The sequence below is a fragment of the Vipera ursinii genome, assembly GCF_947247035.1.
Source record: "Vipera ursinii genome assembly, chromosome: 1".
NCBI lineage: Eukaryota > Metazoa > Chordata > Lepidosauria > Squamata > Viperidae > Vipera > Vipera ursinii.
This window is the reverse complement of record NC_139512.1, coordinates 35,158,741-35,186,577: the sequence shown is the minus strand read 5'-3', so window position 1 is coordinate 35,186,577 and position 27,837 is coordinate 35,158,741. Positions and strand designations below refer to the sequence as shown.

At 43.4% G+C, this 27,837-nt stretch overlaps 1 protein-coding gene and 1 long non-coding RNA gene across 3 annotated transcripts in view; one reads left to right on the top strand and one right to left on the bottom strand.

Annotated features, from left to right (window-relative positions):
- Positions 1 to 438: 438 nt before the first annotated feature.
- Positions 439 to 3,036, bottom strand: LOC310639096. Its single transcript, XR_014492233.1, has 2 exons — positions 2,652 to 3,036; positions 439 to 1,151 (listed from the first exon to the last, which is right to left on the bottom strand). It is a non-coding gene; the product is annotated as an uncharacterized lncRNA (long non-coding RNA).
- Positions 1,485 to 27,837, top strand: part of DIO3 (iodothyronine deiodinase 3) — a 121,139-nt gene continuing 94,786 nt past the window's right edge. For both annotated transcript variants that reach the window (XR_014492197.1, XR_014492198.1), the window contains exon 1: positions 1,485 to 1,562. The gene's annotated coding sequence lies outside the window, so the exon portion shown is untranslated. The remainder of the gene's footprint in view (positions 1,563 to 27,837) is intronic.

Genomic DNA, 27,837 nt, shown 5'->3' with positions numbered 1-27,837 from the left:
GGCGTTTTCTTCCAGCTCATCACTGAGGCATTACTGATTATCTATATGGTCAGATTTGCATTGGGATAAGAGAATTTCATAGCTTGCAGTTACAGCCTAATGTCTAGGATTTCTAGGATCTATAAACTAGGATTCTAGTTGTTTTTTTCCTGTCCTGCTTCTAAATTCCAGTTGGGTATTAGGACAGGAACTGTGGAAAGGGGTTCAACCCCAGTGAAAAAGGGCCCCTAAAGATGATGTTCGCTGCTGGAGGGAAGGTATATTGTCCAGGATAGCCTTGGGCAAAGATGCCTCTGCTGTATATGCAGGATTTAAACTCTCCAGCCTGCTACAGCCCCAACTTCACCCCGTGACTATTTAAAAAAAATACTGTCTGGCGGTCTTTATATAAGGGTATATGGCAAGAGGATTTCTAGGATCTATAAACTAGGATTCTAGTTTGTTTTTTTTCCTGTCCTGCTTCTAAATTCCAGTTGGGCATTAGGACAGGAACTGTGGAAAGGGGTTCAACCCCAGTGAAAAAGGGCCCCTAAAGATGCTGTTCGCTGCTGGAGGGAAGGTATATTGTCCAGGATAGCCTTGGGCAAAGATGCCTCTGCTGTATATGCAGGATTTAAACTCTCCAGCCTGCTACAGCCCCAACTTCACCCGGTGACTATTTAAAAAAAAATACTGTCTGGCGGTCTTTATATAAGGGTATATGGCAAGGCGTAGACCAAGGCACCTGCAGGCCAGAGAGGCAAATGCCAAAACTAGCATGACGCCGTTGCAAGGCAAGCTCTTTAAAGCCGGGCTCTTTGAAACGGAACAAACCCTGCCGTCTCTTGAGTACCGTTCAACTCTCATTAGAGAACTGTGGAGATGAAGCCACCTGACCGGAGAGAGATGCGGCATCCCAGCTCTGCGGCAGGCCGGCCGGCCGTTCACGCTTGCCTTGTGCCCGGCCGATGAATCCGAGGCCTCAGGAGCCCTTCACGAGTCAGTGGCGAGGGCGGCTCCGCCTCCAGCAGCCGGCGGCGGCGGCGGCGGCGGCGGCGGCAGCGCTATTCCAGAGCCTTTGCCAGCCAGACGCGCTCCGGCTGAGAGCTGCCGCTGTCCTCGCGTGAACTCGGCTCGTTGGCTGCCGCAGAGGGAGCCGGGGGCGCGCAAGGCTAAGAGAGGGAGGGAGGGAGGGAGGGAGAGAGAGGGGAGAGAGCGAATGAGCGAGGCAAAGAGGCAGATTGGCAAACGCCCCCTCCCTCCTTGGAGGCACATAGAGAAAGCGATGCTAGCCAGCCAGCCTTGCCTTTCCCACCCCCGCCCCCACCCCCACCCGTTGGAAGTGGGGAGGAGGGAGGGAGCCCTAAATAATCATTCCGCGGGGAGAAAGGCAGGAGCCGGGAGAGGTAAGATCCGAGGGAAGCGAAGGAACTAAGGGGGAGGCAACAAGCGTAGACAGAGTGGGTGTGGGGCGCGGGGGGGGGGAGGGAGCCCTTGAGACGAGAGGCGTCGAGGAGGCGCAACTCAGGCGGCCCGATCCCACGCAGAATTACTTAGAAGGCCTCAGTCAGGCGCCTTCCTCAGTAAGTAAAGGCGGAGGATTGCCCCCACCACCACCACCACCCCCACCACCCTCGTCCTCTCCTTCAGTTGGGCGTGTGCATGGTGGGGAGGGTAAAACTGCCGAGCTCTGCGGAGCCTGGCAATCGGGGCCCAGGTTTAAGCGAAGCGGCAGCCGAAATGTAAAAAGGAGGAGAGGAAGGAAGGAAGGAAGGAAGGAAGGAAGGAAGGAAGGAAGGAAGGAAGGAAGGAAGGAAGGAAGGAAGGAAGGAAGGAAGGAAGGAAGGAAGGAAGGAAGGAAGGAAGGAAGGAAGGAAGGAAGGAAGGAAGGAAGGGCAGAGCTGGGCTGGTGGGAGAGCTTCGAGCCCCAGCCCCTTCGGCGGAACGCTTTCCGCCGCTTTCAATTAGGCTCTTGGCCAGACTCCTGCTGGAAGTGAATAGAAGCCCCATTTAAAGAAGGAATACCTTCCTCCTCCTCCTCCTCCTCCACCCCCTCCCCCAAAAGAAAGCAACGCCTGAGCCTCCCCAAGCTGAGCGCCTCGGTGTTTTGCCTTCTCCTCCGGGGGATTGCGGAGGCGGAGGAAGGGGTGGTACAGCTCGCTTTGTTGCCCAGTGGAAAAACGAGCCCGTTTCGGGTCACCCGGCGTCGGTCAGGAGCAACCCGCGCTGCCTTGGCCGAAGGTGTAATTATTACCTAATCTAACAAGCTTATCCCCCGATCGGCCATTGAAAAGGCAGGGGAGGCTGGAGCGGCGGAAGGGGCGGGATGGCTGGCGTCGAGCGAGCTGTGCCCTCGGTTGCCCTTTCCGCAAAAAGTCCGCTCCTGCGCCTGTTCCTGTGATTTCATCAGGGCGACGGGTGCGCGCTCCGACAGCTTAGACCAGCGTTTCCCAACCTTAGGAACTTGAAGATGCGTGGACTTCAACTCCCAGAATTCCCCAGCCAGCTATGCTGGCTGGGGAATTCTGGGAGTTGAAGTCCACGCATCTTCAAGTTCCTAAGGTTGGGAAACGCTGGCTTAGACGAGGAAGGGCCCCCCGAAGAGGTTTCTTGCGGAAACCCCGGCCTCCCTTCTCTCCTCTCTCTCTCTCCTGCCGGACGATTGTGCCAACCTGCCCCCTTTGTGCGTTCCCTTTTCGCGTCTTTCTGCCTCGTCCTCTCTCGGCTGCCTCTCACTGATTTCGTGCGCTTCAGCTCCCGCCTGCTTCACTGCGAGCCGCGCCAGCCGGTTCCAAGATCCTCTCCGGCTGGGTGGCTCGATTTCCAGGGCTCTTCCGGCTTGTCTTTGAGCGCCGGCGTCGCTCGCATAACCGGACCAAGTGACGTAATCGCAGCAGTAATCTGCGTCGGAGGATAAGATCAGGGATGTCCGGAGAGGGCACGTCCGATAATGAAGAGTGGGCGTGGGGACGAACTGGCGTCGATGGATATTTCCAACCGTTTTTGTAGCACTTTCAGTAGGGATGGTGCTTTCCCTCATCTAATGTTTAATACTGGGGAAACAGAGATAGATGGGGTGATAAGAGATCGCGGGAAGCAAACCTACAGGTTCATTTTGTTCATAACTAAATATCCTGCTTCCAAGAAGTCTTAACAGGGAGTAAGTGGCATAGGGTCATTTTTTGGGTGTAAGTGGTCAGTTAAGGCCGGAACTAAGCTCTGAATCTTGGATGCCTAACGGGAGCAGCAAAGAGTGAGAGTTTGTTTCCTTGTATTTTTGCTGTCGCCTAGTGGTCGACCTGATTCTTACAACCTAGATACAGTGGACCTGGTTCAGCAGGGATTTGAATCACTAGGTGGTACCTTACTTGCTTGCCAATTTTCCCACTTATTAAAAGGATTGATGCTAATATCTTCCTCCTGCTACAGAACTTCAGCACGCACACAAACAGGCTCAGTAGATACCGTGAAGGGAAAAGATTTGAAAATTACAGAGACATGGGCTCCGACTCTTCCCAAGAGAATCAAACTCAACAGGTGTTTATGCGGAAGCCTAAAGATCTTTCTGTAACTGAAAAATTAAAGAAATGTATTAGGCACAATATAAGGAGGAGTGGTGAGAAAGGCCAGGCAGGTCCTGGATCTTGATCGTGTGATCAAAGACAAATGATACCCCTAAATCCCATCACTTTCAGTGATAGGTATTGAAGCCTTGCTTAATAATTTTCAGCTGAAGCTTCAAAGGCCTTAATTTATTTAAGAATACCAATAAAAAGGAATATTTGTAGCTCAGGATTGATGAGGGGTCCTTGATGCCCTCTGAGATGGTTTTCTTGCAGACGTTTCATTATCCAAACCAGGTAACATCATTGGTGCCGTTGTTACCTAGTATGGACAATGAAACGTCTGCAAGAAAACATCCAGTCTCGGAGAGCACAAGGAGACCGCCCCAATCCTTACTTAAGAGTATATTACTTTTGTCTGTACTCCAAACTCTTTATCAGCAACATTCATCTACAGGACAGCTTGCATTGTCTTACTCTAATTTTGCCAGTGCCATTAAGAGGTAAATAGTGGCATCTATCATCCCCAACTGCTACATAACTTTTGGCAATAAAGAATGTTAAGTGTGCATTCCGCACCCCATAAACAAGGAACCCTGTGCATAGGATTGCAATGAGCCTCACTGATTCCAGCCATTACATTTGGCAGTTGGTTTATAAGTAGAAAGGGACGCAGTGGCTCAGTGGGTTAGGACGCTGAGCTTGTCGATCAGAAGGTCTGCAGTTTGGCGGGTCGAATCCCGAGTGCCGCATAACAGAGTGAGCGCCTGTTACTCGTCCCAGCTTCTGCCAACCTAGCAGTTCGAAAGCACGTAAAAATGCAAGTAGAAAAATAGGGACCACTGCGGTGGGAAGGTAACAGCGTTCTGTACGCCTTTCGCGTCTAGTCATGCCGGCCACATGACCACGGAGACGTCCTCGGAGAAGCGCTGGCTCTTCGGCTTTGAAACGGAGATGAGCACCGGCCCCTAGAGTTGGAAACAACTAGCACGCATGTGCGGGGGAACCTTTACCTTTTATAAGTAGAATGCATGTACGTGTAGACAGATACAAAATTAACCTCAGTAAACATTCAGCAGGAATCTATAATTCTAAATTCAGTTATGGAGAGTAAATCCCATCCCTGGTCCAGCACACATCTATTCCAAAGCCCCACTGAGTGCAGTGTGGTTTCTCTCATGCTAAGTAAACAGTCCCAATATATTAATCCATCACCCCCTCCAATTTCACAGGATGCATTCTTAGTTTTTTTTTAAAAAAATCATTCCTTTAGGTTCCTGAGACACACTACCCCACCCCCCCACCCCCGGCCCATAGGTGATGGAGAGTAGATCCCCTTATGTTGGGGCCATGCTTATTTGCAAGGAGTTAGTCAATGATAAACTTGAGAAATATTGCAGACTGTCTAAGAGTCCTGGGTTGCTCCGCAGAGAGAGAAAAATTGACTCAGCGGCGTTGCAGCCTTGGGCCGCCCCTGGTTGCGAAGCAGGAGGGAGGAGGCCGGGCGAGCACATACGTAGCTCTGCTTGGGATTATGAGGACTTTATCCTCAGATGACTCGGTTGCCGCCTCCGCCTCCTTCCCGCCGCTCTTATGTTTCGCTCTGCTCCCAGGGCGCTCGCGAATAGGATTTTTAAACTTCAGCTGAGTGATTTCTTGAACCAGCGAGTTTGGGGGAGATAAGACGGGGAATTATTTTTTTCCCCCTGAATCATCTTAAACCTGCCTTGCCCCCATTTCCTTTCGGCCCCACGCTCACTGCCGCTCACACACCCTTCCCCAAAGCCCCAGTCCCAAGCTGACCGAGAAGCCAGGCACCTCGACTTCTCACTCTCCGACAGAGGAACCGGCAGTTCGTTTATGTTTAGACGCGCACGAAGTTTGTTCAAGTCCTTCGGGACAGGCAGGCACCCTCGAGCCACTGTTTGTAACGCTGTGCGAAGTAATCATATATTCCGCTTTGGCACTGAAAAATAAGGAGGTCCAGGGTGGTTAAAAAAACTTGCACGCTTATAAAATCGGAGGCTAGCGAGGCTCCAGACACCTGACACTTCAATCCGAGAGACGCGTAGAACCTGTTACTCTACTTGGGAGTGAGATTCATTGAAAGCTACAGGGTTCACTTCGGGAAGATTCCGATGGAGGAATTTTTTTTTCCCCGGCCAAGACTGTCCGATTCTTCAGGTGGGATTCAGTCATCAATGTTCAGTTTTTGTCAGAATGTCGTGGCCCTCACGCTTAGGCTCACCTCCCGCTTTTAGGCTGTCACCTGAGGCAGCGCAGCAAGCCCCGTTAAGACCATTGGGTGTTATTTCTGGGTAGACAAGAGCAGGCTTGCAGCGGCAAGCTGATCTTTAAGAAGAAACCAACACGCAGCGCGATCCTGGGTTGTTGACAGTTCAGGTCAATAATAATTGGGCCTAAATACCTGCAGCCTGAGGGACGCGGTGGCTCAGTGGTTTAGGATGCTGAGCTTGTCTAGCAGTTCGAAAGCACGTAAAAAAAATGCAAGTAGAAAAATAGGGACCACTAAGGTGGGAAGGTAACAGCGTTCCCTGCGCCTTTGGCGTCTAGTCATGCCGGCCACATGACCATGGAGATGTCCTCGGACAAGCGCTGGCTCTTCGGCTTTGAAACGGAGATAAGCACCAGCCCCTAGAGTCGGAAACGACTAGCACGCATGTGCGGGGGAACCTTTACCTTTACCTTTACCTGCAGCCTTATTCCCAAGAAGGAACGTTTAGGATCGCACCCTTATTTGGGGTTGGGAAACATCGATTTCTTCGGGCGGGAAGCGGGAAGGTTTGCGTTGGGCTCTGTGCGGCTCTCGGAGCGGCGCGTCGAGATGACTTGGGCGCCCTGTCGGGAACGAGAGAAGAGCGCGGAGGCGAGGAGGTCTCCTCGAAAGCTCTGCGACTCGAGAGTTCAGCGCCTCTCTTCGGCTCCGCAGTGTTTAACCTCCCTGTTCTCACGGAGGGGAATAGCTTCAAGCTAGGCAGAAGGAGCTCCGGAAGAAGGCAAAAGAGCCAACCGGTTCTGTGCTGTTTACCACGAAAACCGCAGGGAGAGTCATCAGAAGTCGAATTCGACTTCGCTTTATATCCGGCCAACCTCTTTATTAACCGTACCTGTGCAGCTGGGTATTTACCACTAACCGTTTCCTTTCGTTCACGTTCCCCTTTTCTCTGGGGGAGAAGGACTGGATGTCCTCTAGGCAGAGTATTTATTTTCTCCACCACCCCCCCCCCCGCAAGGGGAACAGCGGCATCGCTCCCAAAGGCTTTTAAGTGTAGGTGTTTGGCATTAGAGTAAGTTCGACATTAGGATAAGTTCGGCTTCACTTCCTGAGGTCGGACTCTGAAGGCTGGTTAATCGGCCAGAAGGATGGGAGTTGGTTGATTTAGCTTATCTGCCCCCCCCCTCCCTCCCTCCCTCTCTCCCGGGAAATTTCCCGAAAACTCGGGACTCAGCGGAAAAACCGGTGGGTTTTCTGAGACTTGGTCTGTCTGGAAGAAGTAAGGCAGGGGTCTTCAAACTTGGCCCTTTTATGACTTGCGGACTTCAACTCCCAGAATTCCTCAGCCAGCTCTGCTGGCTGAGGAATTCTGGGAGTTGAAGTCCGCAAGTCATAAAAGGGCCAAGTTTGAAGACCCCTGAAGTAAGGACTAACCGCTACCTATACCAACCGGAAGACAGGAGCTGTCCTTGTCTGGCAAAATCAGTTTTTGCCAGCTGAAAGGCTAGGAATGAAGTGTATTATAGCATCCGATTCCGCCTGCGTCGTCTGATAAAAGCCTGGTCTCGTTCGTGGAGCCGTTCTAAGGAACTCTTTCGCAGACCGAAATTTTGTTTCGGAAATGAAAGGAGAAGGAGGACAATTTGCAGAAGAGTTCAGATCTGTTCTGCCGCGTTATTTCTGCCTGCGGACTCGCCCTGCCCTAGCTGGGAAATTCACCACCCGTCCTGACGCCAACGCGTTCAGTAAACAGGGCGTCGAATATCTCGCTTCAACAGGGGGGGGGGGGGGGGTCCAAGAAAATTGCGGGGAAGCCTGACTCTCCCCGCATTAACTTCGCAGTTGAGGCACAAGCAAGATAAGGCGGAGTGTGGTGTGTGTGTGTGTAAAAGGTTACGGCCCCATGGAACCGCAACCCTTTCACAAGACGACGTGATCTGCATTCAGGGAAACGTACTTCTGAGGACAGAGGGATAAGGCTAGCCCTAACTCTGAGAGCCCTTGCTAAACCACCTGCTTCTTGACTGTTGATTTTTAGACCCACTGCTTTTATTGGGGAGAAGGTTAGCTGGATGCAGCAAAAGAAAAAGTCTACCGGATGTGCAGATGTACAGTTCACTCTAGTCCCATTTTTACGTACTAGAAATACAGCCTGATTTTAATTCCCAACGAAGCCTGCAGGTATATAGTCTTGTGCACCTTTACAGCGGAACTGCCCCCCCCCCCTGAGTAAGCGAGCTGAAGAGTGTAACCGTCGGGTGCTAAGCCCTTTGGAAATGAATAACGGGGTGACACGCTCCATCTGTTAGTGTTTAATGTGTGTGTCACCACGATACTCTTCTAAAATCTGAAGTCAGGATGACTCACCACAAAATAAAAGTATTTTGCGCTGCCCGGGTGGTGATCCCCCCCCCACCCTCCATGGCTGCTGCAGTCGGGCATCTAATTAAGCGCAGAATAACTCCGATTTAACGGTGTCCCCCAAGGAGACACGAGAGGAGATTCTGGCACATGGAGGTTTGCCCAGCTCTCGCCCCAAATCCTCCAAACCCCTCGTCTTTTTTTCTTTCTTCGGTCAATTTATTCCGTTACTGGCTTTTTTTTCCCTCAGCGTATTACAAGTGTTTTTTATCCATCCTGGCACCCAGTGCTCAAGACGATGGTTTAGCCCCGGGATATGCGGGTCGGGTCAAAACCGAATATGTTCCGAATCTGTGGCGGTCATAACCACAATATACCTGGAGCAGTAATATCTTGTGCTGGGGACTGGTGATCAAATCGATTGCCCGACATTTTCCGCAACTATTGGCAGACAGGCCTTACCCCCGTCCCTTCAAAAAAAATCTTAAAGGATGCGAAAGAAAATAAGGAAAGAGTCCAGCGAAAGGAAGGGAGTGAGTTAAATAGCCTTGGTGGAGCAGTGGGCTAATGCCTCCTTAAGTAACACCAGCTGCCTGCAATTATTGCAGGTTCGCATCCCACCAGGCTCAAGGTTGACTCAGCCTTCCATCCTTCCGAGGTAGGTAAAATGAGGACCCAGATTGTTGGGGTCAATAAGCTTAATAATGCCGCTGGGGGGGGGGGAAGCCCTAATAAGCAGGCATATACATAGAATGAAGGCTATTGCTAAGCACATTTGATTTGTGGTTAGATTGTAAGCCGCCCTGAGTCTTCGGAGAAGGGCGGGATATAATTGGGATTAAAATAAAAATACAAATAAAAAATAAATAAATATGGATTCTAGAAAACAAAAATACTAGGCAGGATACGGAAATTATCGCCCCCACTTTTTTTTCCACGTAGCCTACTCCCTCGAGATTTCCTCGTGGTCTCCCATTAGGCAAGAGTGGAAACTAGCCAAATGACCAAATATCTCTACCTCCTAGGAATTAGATTAGAAAAACTTGCCGGCCCGCGGGCCGGTTTCATCATACCGAAACCGAGCCCATCCCATTGTCGGCAATGCAAAAAGATTCGCGATAGTCACGTGACGTGATGAGTTTAACACCCGTGGATTAGATCAAACTGATTCTTGCTCTGCTTCTGTCTTCACGCTAAACGATCCATAGGGCAAAGTTTGAGAGAGGGGAAGTGAAATAACAGCTGGCTTTCTAAAATAAGAGTTATCAAGTAAATAAGGGTGAAAAGTGATAAAAGGGCAGGGAGCCTCATTAATCTGGTAGTCCTGCTAAAAACAGACCGGACACCCAATTACCATAAATAAACCTTTCCTCCGTTGTGGCTCACGCTCTCCTTTAAAGTTTAAAATCGAAGCCAGCGCTGCCAGATGAGATCGTGAAAAGTCAGATGGGGGGGGAGGGGCGTGGAGGGTTTACGATGGAAGTGAAATTGCTTATGCCTGTCCCCTACAACTGCCAGGAGGGGATACTTGTTCCATACCAGTCTTTTACAATAACGCGTTCCGTTTAATTAATTATAACAACAACGAAGTTAGTTCGCAGGAAAATTCAATAGGCTGAGAAAGGAGTCTGGTCAAAGGGCCACGATCCTCACTCCTCACATTGCAGCGGGTGTCTGGCCAGGTGGCCAGGTTTCGCCTGAAGCCACCGCTTCCTCCGTCTTCCCAAGGAAGGGACTACGGTAGAGATATCAAAGAAAGAGCAGCTGTGAGGGAAGCCTGTCAGCTAAATTGGCAAAACCGGCGGGCAGGGCGGGAGAACAGGACCGCAAGCGCTGCGCGATGCTCAGCTGGGAATGAGCCGCAGTCCCAACAGGACCCCGCCTGAGTAGCGCGTTGCGCCCTTTCCTTCCCATCTACCCCCTCCAGTTATTTATAGAAAGATCAAAAAGGAAGGCAGGATGCGCCTCTTGACGTGAACAGGTTCGAAATCAGAATGCAGAAGGTCCGGTGACTTTCCAATCGACGCAGAACGTGGAACGCTTAACCAACTAAACCAGGGGTCTTCAAACTTGGCCCTTTTATGACTTGTGGACTTCAACTCCCAGAATTCCTCAGCCAGCAAAGCTGGCTGAGGAATTCTGGGAGTTGAAGTCCACAAGTCATAAAAGGGCCAAGTTTGAAGACCCCTGAACTAAACAAACAGCGCACTCGAGCGTGTCTGTCTGTGTGCGTGTGTGTGTGTGCGCGCGTACATGCAAGTTTGTTCCCGAATTGTTCCTCCAGAAACGTTTTCCCGCCTTTTTTTTAACCCTCTCAACTAGACTTCGACGGTCCTTCTGACTTTCAAAGGAAAGCCATTGTGTTGTTGTTGTTTTTTTTGGTGTTTTTTTTTGGTGTTGCTTTACTAATTTTGTCTTCTATATTTTTTTTCATTGCTTTGCTTTGGTTGGTTGTTTTGCCTTCTGAATCGACTTGGGGAGCCTTTCTTCACATGGTAAGAACAAATAAGAACGAGAGTCATAACAATAACCATCACCGCTACTTTGGTGGGGTTTTTATTTAGTGCATATTTTGTTTTACATTATCTTACGACTTCGTGAGCTTTTATATATTTTTTCCCCCCATTCAATCATGTCTGATTCTTAGAGATTGAGTGGACAGGTCCCTGCAGTTTTCTTGACAAGGCTCTTCATAAGTGATTTGCCATTGCCTCCTCCCTGGGTCTGAGAGAAAATGGCTGGCCCAAGGTGTTTTCCCCCACCCACCCACCTACCTACCCACCTACCTACCTTATTGCATTTATTTCAGCCTTAAGAGAGAGAGTTTCATTGCAAATGTTTGGATTTATTTAAAATAATTATGTTGCCATTACCAGCTGGATGATTCCCAGCAAAATCAACTAGGCTATTTGAGAACAAGAGCCAAATTGATTTGTGGCAGAATATAAAAAAAGGAGTTTGGGGCACCTATCATATGTTTTGTCTGGTGCATGATAATCCAGTGAAATGAATCAAATGTCATATTCCAATTTGTTAAAAAGAAACCCCAAAGATTTCTCTGAGACTTATGAGACTTATCAGAATCAGTATAGGACATTCCTATTGCGGTCTTCACCCTGTCAACAAAAGTGCGTATAGTCAAGGCTATGGTCTTCCCAGTTGCAATGTATGGCAGTGAAAGCTGGACCATAAGAAAGGCTGAGCGCCAAAGAATTGAGGCCTTTGAACTCTGGTGCTGGAGAAGACTCCTGCGAGTCCCTTGGACTGCAAGGCGATCAAACTGGTCAGTCCTAGAGGAGATCAACAATGACTGCTGTTTAGAAGGCCAGATCCTGAAGCTGAAACTCAAATACTTTGGCCACTTAATGAGAAGGAAGGACTCACTGGAGAAGAGCCTAATGGTGGGAAAGATTGAGGGCAAGAAAGGGACAATAGAGAATGAGGTGGCTGGATGAAGTCACTGAAGCAGTAGGCATGAGCTTAAATGGACTCCAGAAGATGGCAGAGGACAGGAAGGCCTGGAGGAACGTTGTCCATAGGGTCGCAATGGGTCGGACACGACTTCGCAGCTAACAACAACATTGCGGTCTTGGAAAGCTTGACCTACAGTAATGGTTGGATTCTGTTTTTGTTGTTGTTGTTGTTGTTGTTGTTTGCTGATTGGAGTTCAGCTGGGTGTTGCACCTGACAAATGTGACATAAGTTGGACTGAGTAAGATGCCCCAGAATTATCCAGTCTGTACAAGATTTTTTTTAGGTTATTGCATACTGGGTCTTTTGTTTTCCAAACTAGTACCTTGTTTGCTTTAAACATCACATGGTTTAAAACAAAAATGGGAAGACTTCATACTTAAAGGAATATATTTTTTTTGCATATACAGACCCAGAAGGGAGGGGGAAGGGAGAGAAAGAGGGGGAAATTATTTCCAAAAGTGAATGGAGCACACAATTCATCCAACTGAAACTTTATTCATCATTGTTCCACACTTTAATTCAGGAAAGAATTTATCTTGTTGCTATTACGTTAGATAGCCTACTATAAAAAGTCAAAAGAATCTGACTAAATTTACACTTGACTCCTGTTCATAAAACCTATGGGCATTTGCCATAAAAAAGGTACTTTTTCATTTGCTGTTGATTAATTTTTAATTGCCATTTGTCCATTTTAAAACTTATTGACTAAGAACAGGCTTTATTTAATAAAGTACATTACCATGCCATGATTACCATCATAGGTATGAGTACAAAGTATTTTAACTAACTTTAATATCATTTTTTTCGGGTGTTAGAGTTAGTTCACTTTCACTTTCGGTTTTGCATACACATAGACATTCACAACACTCAACGTCTGCATCAAAAGACATTCAGACACCTCTACCTTAAATTTTATTTTTGTTCAAATTAAAATGCCTTGTTGATTTTCCCCAATTAAGGGCTAATACATGTTTGCTATACGTACATTGTGGCCTCCATTTGCACACTTATGACTGAAAGGGCCTGGGTCCATTTTAATAAAAAAACTACCAGTCAATTAACATACTTTCTTAAGATCTATGGTGAATGCTCTTTATATCATAAAATCAAATCTTTCGTATGGTCATAGACCAGAATAGCTCTTTACACAGTTAGGGAGGCTATGGGATATCTGACATAAATTTTGTATACTTTTTTGTCTCAGAATCTGGATAAAGCCTGAGTTTGTAAAATGTTGTAAGACTTACCTCCACACAACTTCTGTTAGCTTTTAATGGTATGGGATATAGGATAGAATTATTTACATGTTTGAGATTCCATTATTCAAAGGATTTCTTCTCTGCTCATATATTTACCTGAAACTTCAGGAGAGACCCCCTTTTTAAAAATACTTGCTATGAGAAACACTTTAGAAAAGTCAGTCTGAAAGATGTGATTAATATTATGAATAAAAGTGAAGATGCTGCCCAGGGAATTAGAAATAGCTTTGGAGTCATTTAAAACAGGAAATTGTTCATAGGATGGCTATTAAAATGCTATTTTAAGCTTTTTGCTGTTGGTCAGAGATGAATTGTATACCTCTTTGCTTACAAATTTGATATGCAAATTAACTATCTCTTTCTGAATCAATGTAAAGCAAAGTGAATTGCATTCTTGTGTGAGTTATCCACAGAACATCCCAAGACAAAAGTTTGTTTTTCTTCCAAATGTAGAAAAGGCAGCTGCATTTGACCCATAAAAACCTCAGTTTCTGTCAAAAAAATCTCTTGCCTCTTAGACATGAATTGGAAATTTGCTCACTTTGGTAGGCCCCATCACAGCTGTCTTGACAAATTTAAGAAAAAGAAAGTTGGAGAATTCTTTAGACAGCCATTTGCCTGAAATGGTATAGGGTTTCCTGCCTGAGCAGGGGGTTGGACTAGATGACCTTCCAACATTATTATTATTATTATTATTATTATTATTATTATTATTATTATTATTATTATTATTATTATTATTATTTGGAATGGGGAGAAGAATTGATGTATTTCAATGGAACAATTTTTCAGTGACATTTAAAATGGATGTATAAATTACAGCCACTTGACAGAATTAAAAATCATCACTATTTTATTTTAAAAAAACAAATTAGATCTGGGATTTATGGTTTTCTTGAGTTGTTAAAAATATCTTTCTGAAGGATTTATTCTGCTTAAGCGACAGGAAATGACAGACAAAAAGTGTTTTTCCCTAGTTCATTTTGCCTTCCACTTTACTGATCCTTCTGAAGATATAGAAACTGGAGCAAACCTTTTCCCTGTTAGGGACCCTCCTTTTGTTAGGAAAGAATCACTCACACAATTACTCTTTAAAAAGGCGGAAGTAGTTTGGGGGTTTGACTAAAACAGAATTCTCAGAAAGTCTAGAATTCTCATGAAATTCTAATAAAATCCAGAATATTGAAGGAAAATGAATTCTTATCAAGAAAACTTGACATCTGATATTCTGTTTTTTACTTTGTGTTAACAGTTGCAGAAACCAAGTGAATGCTTTGTTAATGCCACTTTCATAATTATTCATCTCATAAGTATTGAGATACTGTTGATCTCACCTAATAGAAGATTAACTATTAATTGAGCAACTATATATTTTCATGTAAATTAAAAATAACTTATGCAAGGTGGACATAATAGAATATTGCCATGTTTCATGACATAGTTTGTTTAGTTTTTAATATTCCTCTTTTCAATGTAAACCTTATGTGTGAATTCTTTATATCAGTATTTTTTTTGTTATTGAACTGCTAACTGAATCAATATTCATAGACAGGCATCCCATGCCAAATGTGACACCTTCATGGCTATTGCTTGCAACTTTCACCTAAGTCACATTGGCAGAAATTAAGTACAGAAAATCAAGAGATTCTGCCAGCATTGTTTCCATTAATGAGGACAGCTTATACAGCCAGAGATGTAACCAAAATCTCAGAATATCAAAAGAGATGCTGAAAAAAAATATTTGGAGTGCATAATAAAATAAAGCAAAAGCAAAGGTTGGGATGAACCTACAGGTGAATTGCAGTCATTAGCAGATAATGCTGTAGGTCCTACATTGGGGAAGCCTTCACTTACTAATGCAAAGGTTGCCATCAAGAACATAGGAGCTAGCCAGATGTTTTAATGTATCTAGACAGCCATTTTTCTGAAATGGTATAGGATCTTCTGCTCAGGCAGGAGGTTGGACTAGAAGACCTCCAAGGTCCTTTCCAACTTTGTTATTCTATGTTCTATCTGTTTGCAGAGATTTATTTATTTATTTATTTATTTATTTATTTATTTATTTATTTATTTATTTATTTTATTTGTATACCGCCCTTCTCCCGAAGGACTCAGGGCAGTGAACAGGGCAGCACATATTAAAAGACAAAATACAAAAATTAAAAAAGATTAAACAAAATGCCCACGAATAAGTTAAAACACATTTTAAAAGTAGGTTAAAACACATTAATAAAACCCAACCCCATCCCATCAGGCCAGGCCAGCTTGTTCGAAGAGGTAAGTTTTTAGATCGCGCCAGAAGGAGCGGAGGTCAGGCGCCATCCGGAGCTCGACCGGAAGATGGTTCCATAAATCCGGCGCGCCCACAGAGAACGCCCTCCCCCTGGGGGCTGCGAGTCAGCATTCTTTGACCGGTGGCACCCTGAGGAGGCCCTCTCTGTGGGAGCATACTGGGCGGAGGGAAGTTGACGCCGGCCGCAGGTGCTCCCCAAGGTATTCCAGACCCATGCCATGTAGGGCTTTGTAGGTCATTGTTGTGACTCAGGGCCAGCCTGTGGGTCCGGCAGCCGGCTCAGATGTCTCGGATGACTCAGATGAGGGGGAGGAGGAGTGTGTGGAAGACGAACCGGCTGATGATGGTTTGGAGGCTTCGCAGAGCCCCCAGCCGGGGCCCTCTTCTCAGCTGCGTGAGCCCGATAGTGCGGAGGATGATGACCCACAGCTGGCCCTGTTCAAGGACGCCCGACGCAGGAGGCAGTCGAGCAGGAACAAACAGAGAAAGGCTGTGGGACTCCTCGGGAGGAGGCACAGGGAGGCCACGCCCTGATCTCTAAATAAAAGGAGTGTTTGGGGAAGGGCTGGTTGCTGAAAGCAACCCTTCCGTTTGAGGATTCAAGTTCCAGTGTTTTTGTTTCTTGTTCTGTTGTTTGAGTAATAAATCTTGGCAGACGCTTTTCAGCCTCAGACGCTCTCCAGTCTCTACTGTTTGAACAGGGGTTTGCCTTATTGCAAGGCCGGTAGCAGGCTGGTTCAGAACAGTCATTACCAACACCTTGAATCTCACCCGGAAGACAACTGGAAGCCAATGCAGCTCGCGGAGCAGAGGTGTAACATGGGAGTGTCAGGAAACTCCCAACACAACTCTTGCGGCTGCATTCTGTACCAGCTGGAGCCTCCGAGTGGTCTTCAAGGGTAGCCCCATGTAGAGAGCGTTGCAGTAGTCCAGACGAGAGGTCATGAGCGCGTGAGTGACCGTACGTAAGGCATCCCGGTCTAGATAGGGCCGCAACTGGCGCACCAGGCGAACCTGGGCGAAGGCCCCCCTAGTCACAGCTACTATATGGTCTTCTAGAGAAAGCTGTGAATCTCGGAGGACTCCCAAGTTGCGAGCCCTATCTACAGGGGGTAATAACTCACCCCCCCATAGAGAGAGATGGGATATCCTGAATATCCCAAGATGCTGGTATGCACAGCCACTCGGTCTTGTCAGGGTTGAGTCGAAGCCTGTTCCTCCCCATCCAGACCCGAACCGCCTCCAGGCAGTGGGACATCACGTCGAGGGCATCACTGGGGTGGTTTGGGGTCAAAATAAAAAGCTGGGTATAATCAGCATATTGATGATACCCAACTCCAAAACCACAAATGATCTCACCCAGAGGTTTCATGTAGATGTTGAACAGGAGAGGTGAGAGGACCGACCCCTGAGGGACTCCACAAGCAAGAGGCCTCACGGTCGACCTCTGCCCCCCTGCCAACACCGACTGCGAGCGTCCCAGGAGATAGGAGGAGAACCACTGAAGGACCGTGCCTCCCACTCCCAATCCCCTGAGACACCGCAGCAAGATACCATGGTCGATGGTATCGAAAACCATGAGAGGTCTAATAGGACTAGGACAGAGGAATATCCCATATTAAATGAATGCCTTGTGCATTCTCCTATTAGACACTGAATTAATACACAAATTAAAAGATATTAAAAAGAAGGGGCAACAGGAGAAAATACCATACAAAGGAAGATTAGAAAATGAGAAAACCTCATATAAAATCATATTTTTTGAATTTTATTTTGCATAAAAATCAAACAGATGTATAAAGCAAATAGTATTGGTCATCCAATGCAAAGTAAAAAAAGACAGCTTTTCCCTCATTTGGCACATATAGACCAATCACTATTGATTTTATTCCATTAAATTCAATTTCCACTATTACTTATCTACCATATTCATCTGAAAAAAGTAGCCTAGGTTTAAATTGAGGTTTTATGTATAAACCACTCCACTGATCTTTTTTGGTCCAGCAGATACAAATTCCTCCCCTAGTCTTTTGTTCATTAGATATTTCTCATCCTGTTTTTTGATATGTGTTTCTTGAAGACAGATTATATCAGCATTGCGTTTTCTCAGATAGTGAAATACTTTTTTATGCTTAGATGGGGCATTAGCCCCTTTAATATTCCAAGTAATGAATTTACTTTCCATCTTTAAGTGAAACATCAAATTCCTGTATGGACCCCTCAGTCATCTTTTATTCAATGTCAGTTTTTCGAAGCTGGTTTGCTTCCGAAGACTTATCCATCCCCATCTCATTATCTGGCTCTGAAATTAATTTGTGTCAGTTCAAAAATTCCTTGGCTTTATCAATAGCAGGGGTGTCAAACTGCCAGCCCACAGGCCGGATGCGTCACCAGGAAACTGTGCCCACCCCATTGCCAGCAATGGAGAAAAAGTTCACATACGCTGCATGACATCACGTGACGTCGCAAATTTGACATGTCTGATATATAGAATTCAGTCGAAATCTTTGTTCATGGTATGTAAGTATCACCCCCTCAAGCTTATCCCAATGAATTTTCTCATCTTCAAAATATCTGTAAGGAATGAATAGGCTTTCCTTTTTTGCAAAATTCTTACAGGAATTTCCTTCAAAATAATTCAAAATTCCATTCGTAATTTCGATTTAAAATGACAGTCCAGAATACAGTCTCTTGTTGTTTTTCTTACAAAGTGGACAAGACATCCCTTGGCAATTTTCTCATAGCAGCAAATCTTTATTTCAGTTGATTCATCTTGTCTATCTCCAGGTCAATACTTTTTTCATCATAATCATTTAATGCCTTTAATCATCCTCGCTTTGATGTCCTCTCCAGGTTGTTCAGGAATTGTTCTGAATCCTAATTGAAATTCTTTAGCATGTATTTCCAGGAGAATTCTCTCATTTAGTTCAGTTTCAAGAAGATTAACTTGTTTATTAACTTTGTGTTCGAAAGATTCAACCCTGTCCTTCACCTGATTGATATCTCCTGTCAAGAACTGTATCTCATCACAAAGTTCCTTTACCAATGTATCAATTTTCAGTTCAAGCTTAGTTCCCATCGCCTATATAGTTTCATGTGTTTTGGCTATGTATTCATCTAAAAAAGAACTAAAAGATTCTACATCTCTCAGTATCTTCTTTGTTCTTTTAAGGGTGGCCATAACTTAACTAAGTTTGAGTTTTAGTCTTGATAAGGCCGCAGAAGATGTTTTAAAAGAGAAATCACAATTCTATGGTCTTTGTGCTTCAGTGAGAGTTTAGTACTGATGTCAAGGTTCAAAAAAGTTAGAAGGCTTTATACTATATGCTAGCTAATTTTATTTTATTGCACTTCTAGCTTATTTAGTTCTAACTTTGCTAATTTTGTTTGTGTATGGGCAAAGTGTATATCTGGTCATGTTCTATTTATGTTTCATGAACATCGTTGGCTTAATAAAATGTCCATTTCACCTAGATACAAAATTGTGTGAAATTTACAGGGGGGAAAATTTCACAGTGGTTTGAATGTTTGTTTAGCAATATTTAACAGAGGTAATAACAGAAGAATTCTTTCCCATTTAAAACTTACGGTGCTAAATAAGAGAAAGTGGGTTATTAGCAGCAGATTTGTTTACCGAACTCCATCCAGTCAAGTATACCAAACTAATCCCAGATTCTGAAATTCCGAATAAGTATCCTTTCTATCAGGTGCCTATTTGGTAAAAACCAAAGTAGATTTTTTCTTACTTCTGATATAAATATAACAAAACCTGCTTTTTCTTTTCCTCTTTCATTTCATAGTGCTTTCCTAAAACTGGTCAAAAATGTCACATTTTACGCTCAGTCCATTCAAGTGCAGCAACGTGCACATCGGTAATCATGAATGTAACCACATAGGCAATGCTTTCATCTATCTCAGTGTTTCTTCATCTCAGACTCTTATTATATGTGGACTTCAACTCCCAGAATTCTCCAATCAGCAAGCACATCCTCCAATCTGCATATCTCTGAGACTGAGAAAAACTGATCTAATTGTCATCTGAGAAGCCCCAGTTTCCAGCAGTCATTTCTTCTAGTGTATGTATATGTAAAGATCCCTGCTGTGGTATTAAACTGATGTGCCTATCTTTATACATAAATAAATGCAACCCAACATAATCTAGAGCAGGTGTGTCAAACTGCCGGCCCACGTGCCGGACGCATCATGACGAAACCGCACCCACCCCATTGTCGGCAATGGGGGAAAAGTTCTGATACGTTGCGCAATGTCACATGACGTCGCGAGTTTGACATGTCTGATTAGAGTATTTTGTATTATTTAATATGATAACTTTATATGTGACCTTTTGACTGTTTTAGTTGATCTGTATCTTCTAACAATGTTTTCTAACACAGCTATATACACAGGTTTATTTATTGTCTATGGAGATTCTCAGTCATCCACGTCATAGTTATCCCAAAGGTGTTTTTTCACAAGGCAACTGGACTTTATTGTTTTTCTTTGAAGACATTTCATTTCTCATCCAAGAAGCTTTGCATTTGCATTCTTTTAGAGAGTCATTGAGGCCACCTGAATGTTTATCTGTATCCTCAGGGTCACCTGAGTAGTGCAAATGGGTGTGGAGTTCATCTATGTCAAAACTGAACAGCCCTCTCTCAACAGAGGGGGAGAGATATAGCACCATCTATCTCCAGTCTACAACACAGTTCTTTCAATAGTTCCAAGAAAGCTCCACACCCATTTGCACTACTCAGGTGACCCTGACATAAACCTCCATGTGGCCTCAACGACTCTCTACAAGAATGCAAATGACCAGCTGTTTGCAAGGAGTATAAATCTTTCCATTCCCCAGCATCCAGTCAGAGCTGAAGAAGCTTCTTGAATGAGAAGTGAAACGTCTTCAAAGAAAAACAAGAAAGTCCAGTTGCCTTGTGAAAACGTATCTTTGGAATATTTATTTATTAAATTTTTATCCCACCTTTATCACTTGATAAATAACTCAATGTAGTAAATATACATAATATTCCTCTTTTCTCTCTTTTTTCCCCTACAACGACAACCTTGTGAGGTGGGTTAGGCTGAAAGAGAGTGACTGTCCCAAAGTCACCCAGCCAGCTTTCATGCTTAAGGTGGGACTAGAACTCACAATCTCCTGGTTTCTAGACCTGCATCTTAACCACTACATCAAATTAGTTCTGTTCACTTCTGAGTAACTCAGCTATATGCAATGGGACTAAGGTTCTGTATAGTTTTCTGGGTGTGATCCTATTTATTTATTTATTTATTTATTTATTTATTTATTTATTTATTTATTTATTTATTACAGGACAGTGACAATATATGATCTGAGTAAACATCAGGAATATACACATTATACACACTTTAATGGCCACTGGACTGAAAGGAAGCTAGTTTCTGAAATCCTAGTAGGGATAACACTAAATACAATTCAGACTGCATCTTCTGTTGCCCATATTACAAGGCCATTGTTTTTTAATGCATAGCCACAAAGTAAGCACACTTCAGTCCCTTGGAATAAATGTACCAGCTGGCTGAATTCATATGACGCACTAAACCCTCTGTCCAGAAATGGATGAGACCAAAGGCAAAAGTGGGTAGGTGACCAGCACATGTTTCTTTAAGAGAGTATAGGATTGATTCACCTCCCTCTTTTTGTCTCCTGGATGGGATTAGAATTGTCTATCATGGTAATCAGACCTTGAGAAGTTACTCATGAGGAAACATGGCTCTCTTAATGGCAAAAAGAATCCATATCCCTCCTTTATACATATGAGAAACTGACTAATGAGGTAATGCTGGAATGTAATGTAACTCATCAGTTTAAAGGCCACTGAGACCATTTGGAGGCTTACACACGCAGCATACACACACTTTTTCATACAAAACTGCAATCGGGGTTTTGGGCTTAGTCCATTGGGTCAACCTAGTCAGGATGCACGGCATATTCATAATAATGTAACTGAATCACTTGATGTCTCTTATAAGTAAAATTTCACACATCCTGCTGATGCCCCTCAAGTTCCAAATTTTCATGAAATAATATATATTCCCACATGCAAATCAGACAACAACCTTTAAACTGTTGTTGTGTTGTATTGATATTTGGCAAAAGGTGAGTTAAAGTACTTAAAAATTTTGTATTCAGAAGAATAGATCCTGGCAATTTCCATTCATAACTTCAGTGTATATTAAAAGAGAAGGAATTGAACTGAGATCTTGGGTCACTCAATGGTCTGTAGCCCCCTACTGGTCAATGTACTGTATGATACATACAGGATGAGAAAATACAATGGTTTGGTGTATGATGTCCTAATTATTATATACTTGGATTTTTAAAAAATAGCTCATACACAGTGCCATCTGAAAAATTATCTATATCTGAGTAGAGAGAACTCCAAAATTTGTTATGAAGCTGTAATTTTGACTGTAATTTTCATACGAGAAAGTCTCCCCGTTTATGTAGAGGCAGAAATTATTGCATACATCACTAGAGATAGAGACAGGGACAGGGATTAGGGATAAAGAGTTGAAGAAAACAAAATCAAATTCTGTTTTCATTTTGCCACTGTTTTTGAGTGTGTCAGTTGGTGTAATTCAGTTTGCAAACATGTGACTGTTTCTCTAGAAAAAATTGCCCACTGCTGACATAAGCAAAGGGATCAAGAGAAACACTTGACAGCTCTTCTCTACTATACAATATGTTCCTCCAGTTTATCTTTATGGTTGCATGGAAGCTGAGTGCAGACATTCACCCACATGTGAGTAAGTTTAAATATGTAGGAAAGATTAAAAAAAAAGCTCGCCCCCAACATCAGCACATTCCTGGTTGATTCAGCCATGAATCCAAGTCTGATCAAAAGTCTCTAAGTGGGTTTGGCTAAACATAACATATAAAATGTCTTATCTGCATCTGGAGGTCTTGTAAGGGCAGGGTGATGTCAGCAGTCTTGAAGGAGGGTGCAGTGCATGACCTCAACAAGCAGATTTCCTTGGACCAAACCATATTATACTATTAGGTCTAACCTCCTCTTTGGGGAGAATGTCAGCAAGAAGACAATGGTGCATCCTTAGCAGAACATCCTTTCCCAGGCAAGGGATAGGAACAGCATTAGTTGCTCCTGGTTGTGACCTGGACTTGAATAGGACTTAAATAGTAGTGCAATATTTCTACTCCTATTAAAACCTCCCAACAGCAAGTAGGACCAATAGTCCTGCTATTTTTCTGGATTGCTTGCATGGGGTAGGGTTTTATGGCGTTGTTTTACAATGGTCCCACTCCTTATTTATTGGGGTAATTCTAGACAGTGGTGATAGGAATGAAAGGTCAGCTGAGTGAACATCTGTGGGTAGTCTGAGGTTTTAATCCTCTCCTCCCTATTCTGTAATATCTACATGAAGCTTCTGGGAGAAGTCACCCATGAGACTGGGAAAGATATCATCAATATACTGTTGAAAGTTAATTGTGTACTATGTATCTTTATCCTGACCCAAACTGCAGATATTCTGGAAGTCTTGGCTCTGAGCTGGAAACTGTTGAGTCTAGATAGGGCAATAGAGGTAGAAGTTGAACCTTAACAACCTTAGCAACATGCACAGAAGTTCCATATCTGCTCCAGTATTAATTCTGAATGTGGAGGCACTCCTCTAATTGAGACTCTCCCTCGAGGGGCAGATTGTGTCTAAGGTCACCCTTAGCTGTTATGCCAGTTAAGATTCCACATGGAACAGAGAACTTAGCAGTGTTAATTCATTCTCATACCATCATACAGATGGTTTACTGCAATGTGGTATACATAAAGCTGCCATTGCAAGTTCAGTTCTTGCAAGAATCAGCAGCTGGTTATAAGCATGTAATGCCAATGCAATGGGCCATGCATTAACTTATAACAGGTTTCCAGGTGGAATTCAAAGTATTGGTCTTAGTCTGTAATGCTCTATGTGACTCCAGGTACCTACAGGTATCTTCTATGAACAGAAGTGATCTACCCAATTTGTGTGTCCTAGGAAAACAGCCCTATCTGTATTTAATTTACAGAAAGTTTAATAAATACAAATTGAAATCTGAAAATGAGTAAACTAAATATAAATAATAGAACTGAAAGGAAATTTTCATGAAAAAGAATAAAGGAACAGAGAAAAAAATAGATCTGGAAAACAAAAAATAAAAGAACAAAAAATAAAATTAAAAAATCATTGAGCCCACTTTCAGATTATATTTACTAAAATACACGAGTCTAGTAGTATAGGTCTCAGGACCCTTCTGTTCCCACATGCCTTCACAGAGGAACTTTTTTTTCCTGTTTCCTCTGTCTATTCAGTTGTTTGCATTCTTACATCTTATGCCAGCAATTGCAGTCAGCTAACTATGCTGATTGTGAGCATATTCTGGAAAGTGTAGATCAGGGGTGTCAAACTCAATTTCATTGAGGGCCGCATCAGCATTGCAGTTGCCCTCAAGGGGCCGGGTGGGTATGGCCAGGGTGGGTGTGGCCTACTGGGTGGGCGTGGCTAGAGTGTGTATGGCCTACTGGGTGGGCATGGCCAGCTCTACATCATTCGCATCAAGGGTGCCTATGGGGGCCTGGGGAGGAGTGGGACAGATCTGAGGGTCTCTGGCAGAAGGAGGGTCCCTGGGCCAGGGCCAAGGCAGCGGGGGCCGTTCCCTCACTGTTTCCAGGATGGCTTCGCAGGTTGCATGAAACCACTTCGCGGGCCGCATCCGGCCCCCGGGCCTTGTGTTTGACATGTCTGGTGTAGATAGACCGAATGATCTCAAGGAATAAAAGCTGCCATTTATAAGAGTAGAACTATTATATTGGGTTTATAATTATTATGAATATTTTGATATTGTCACCAAAATCTTTTCAAGAAAATTTTCCAGAAAAGAAGCATTCTCAACAGATGATCAAAGTAGAATAAACTAATTTTGTTGTTGTTGTTGTTGTTCCTTTTGTAATTCATGCTCCTGCTGAGAGCATCTGATGAGATCAGCTCAGAGTTTTCTAGATTTAGGCTAGATATCTGATCAGTGGCTGGTTTTGACAAAGCAGACAAATAAACATAACATAAATATAATCAATGATGTTACTATTAAAGAGAAAGCTGGAAAATTACTGAATTCAGCTTGGAAGCAAAGTACTTTTATGTTTCATTTTGAAATAGGGAGTTTTAAAGTAATAGTTTTATACATAAATATTTCATTGAGAAATTCTATTTTCCCTCCCATTTAGTACTCTGAAATCTACTTAAAACCTTTCCCTACCTATCCTCGAATCAGTACAGAAACATTTCAATGATTTAAATTCAAAATTTCTATTTCTCTGTCAGTATGTCAGTTTTACCATCTTAGATAGCAGGTTTCTGGGTGAATTAGACTTGCATTTATTTAGTGAAAATATAAATAAGCAAGAAGAAGTAGATTATATGCATGTCTATTGTAGACATGAGATCCAATAAACAGAGAAATTGTCAAATAAGTGGCTGAACAACTTGTTACTTTCCCCCCAGAGTTGATTCCAGATTTGAGGGGACTCTGATTCAAAAATGCTTAGTGGAGGCATTCCTGTTGTTAAGCCCTATTTTAAAAGATTATAGTTGTAATCTCACAACCATAGTAGACAACTGCATAAAGCCACCATTTGTAATTGCCATGATCTTCTTGATAAAGCATTGCTCCATAGCATGCTGGGACATTTAAAGAACGTCTAGATCTAGTCATTCAACATAGCTTGCAATTAAAGATCTAAAAATAAATTGAAGGGAAGAACAAGGGAGTGTCACATTGTGGGTAATAGTAATAATGCTGGCATCTAAGTCATTGTTTAATATATTAACTCGTGTTTTGGCTTCTTCCCAACAACATGCTTCCCAATTTGAAAGAGTGCTGCCGATCTGGATACTTTATTTTACACAAGGCCATCAGTTCTCCAGTATCATCTGACTTCCCAAGCAAGGAGGAAATTCAGCTGCTAATGCAATAACCCCAGCTTGAACTTCCTGACATTCCCACTTTTCTCAGTCAGCTGGCCTGATGGTGCAATGCAAAAAGAACAGTAATTGGCCTTTGGTGTCCTCGGTTATATTCCACAGTGTCTGAAAAGTTATGGAAATTCCTTAATTATAAACATTTTTCAAGATAAACAGCTTTAGTCTGTTTATACTTTTTTCCTATAAAGCATTGACTTTTGCCATGGGATTGTGGCCTTTGTTACTGGATGTTTTGCCACATGATTCAGAGTTCCACTGATGCATTTAGGAGTATTAATAAAATAATCTAAGACTAATGTCAAACCTTAATCTATAATATACAGTAGGTATTTACATCTTGTGGCATTTTTGTGGATGAACAACCTGGATAGTACGGTATATTAAATCTAATATTTTTGATGCACTGTCAGGGTAGATACAGTAAGGATGTGATTCTTCATTCAAGATTTGCACTAGTCATCCACCCCATATTTTATGAAACTCATAATGTTTTGACTAGTCACATCTTGGATGAGCTCAATAAAATATTCATACAGAAAATGTAGTTTCCTAATTGGGAAGTATTCTTTGATCTTAAACTCTTTCTGGATTTTCAGATGGTTCAAAAAATAACTCTAATTATTTGATATTTGATTTTATGGTCAGAAGCTAAGTGGAGTAATACAATACTATGTTGTACTTTATCACTGTGTTTTGTTTTGTTTTCAAATGTTGACACTTCTGATAAAATCTTGAAGTAGCAGATAGGATGGAGAAAGCTTACAGTCTATTGCACTAAAATCTTTCAAGCTGGACTGGACCTGCCACGAGCATTTTCAGAACGGCCAGTTCTTTAAAAACACTTTTTGAATGATACAGTTCCACAATTTATTCATAACAGTGAGAGCTTCTTACCCTCACCTCATGAGTAATATTTTTTTAAAAACCTCATTGTAACATTGCCTTCCCCCTACCCCCCCCCCCCCCGCTTAAAAAAAAGACTTCTTGGTGGTAAAAGTAAACTGAAGCAAGGACAGGAAAGTAAATGGAAATGTAATGGTAGATCTCTGAGAAATTTGCAGCTTACAAGAATAGGAACACCACCAGTGTTTTCCTCTCATCAATTAGATGGCTGGAAAAGTTGCAAGAGGGAAAAATAGGCGTGGATTTTGGCTTGGGAAAGACTCTTGAGCTTGGATATGGTACTGAACACACCAGTATCCTGGGGTTTAGCATATGTTCAGAAACATCTTGTTTTTATTCATAGCATAATCTCTCTACCCAAACGCTGTTTTGAATTCAGTTGGTGGGTGTGTTTTTTTTTTAAAAAACATAGATTCTACCATTACATTAGCCTTTTTCTCCTCCATCTGAGGCACTGTGCATCACACGTAAGTCTAAAGTGAAGAGACAACTTTGAAAGTCCATTGGAGTAAAACTGAAATTCCATTCTTTCACAGCAGTGAGAGAGAAGTTGCAACAGGAGAGAATGGGGAGCACTTTTAATTTTTCTCTCTCCATGTAGTTCTAGTGAAATTCCTTTCCTGGAAGCTGCAATTCGCTTTGAAAATAAATCCTTCATTAATGCCCCTGGTGGAGATCTTTCTCATATCCAGCTTCAGAGGGGCAACTTCAGAAGGGCAAACTCTCTTAGGACCACAGCAGGAGAGGAAATGATTAAATCCAATTCTCCTCCATTGCTTGCTGCACTAACTCTAGTAACAAAGGTAGAAAACCACATGTCAATTCTGTGCAATCTGCAGCTGCAAACTGGAGGTTTTAGTTTAGATTAGATTTATGGATTTAAATTTAGATTCAGTCTAAAGTACCCCAATCTCTAGCTGCTGGTTACACCCTCTGTTTCAGGGTTTCTTTTCCACTGTGCAGCTGTTCATTGTACAGGTAGTCCTTGACTTACGACCACAACTGAGCCCAAAATTTCTGTTGCTTAGAAAGACAGTTGTTAAGTGAATTTTGTCTCATTTTACAACCTTTCTTGCCACAGTTGTTAAGTGAATCGCTGCAACTGTTAAATTAATAACACGGTTGTTAAGTGAATCTGGCTTCCCCATTGATTTTGCTTGTCAGAAGATCACAAAAAGTGATCACATGACCCTGAGACACTGCAACCGTCATAAAATATGAGTCAGTTGCCAAGCATCTGAATTTTGATTACTTGACCATCGAGGTGCTGCAATGTTTGTTAGTGTGAAAAATGGTCATAAGTCACTTTTTTCAGTGCTGTTCTAATTTCAGTCACTAAATGAGGTACTACCTGTATACTTTCTCATGCCTGCCTCCCACCTAGTCTTTTTTTGATTGGTGAGACTTACCCGCCACTTCTCTTCTGCCTCTCTGGCTCAGGGTGATGAACTGTAACCAGAAGGATCAGGCATCTCAGAAAACCAATTTTGCCATCCCTTACCTGCCCCCCCCCACCACCACCATGAAATGCAGTGCGGTTGAGCTGAATTCCCCTAATTTTCAAGGGTGGGGGATAGCGGTGCTTTTTGCGTTCTTCAATATTGATTAGCAGCTTGAAATAATATGACAAATTAAGACTAATGTGGGCAAACCCTGGAGAAATTTCAGTAAGCCCTTTCAGTTTGTAATGCAGATTACAATACACAGTCGCTCGTGAAAATTCAGAGAAGTTTGCAGAATCTATCAAACAGAAGAGCTGTT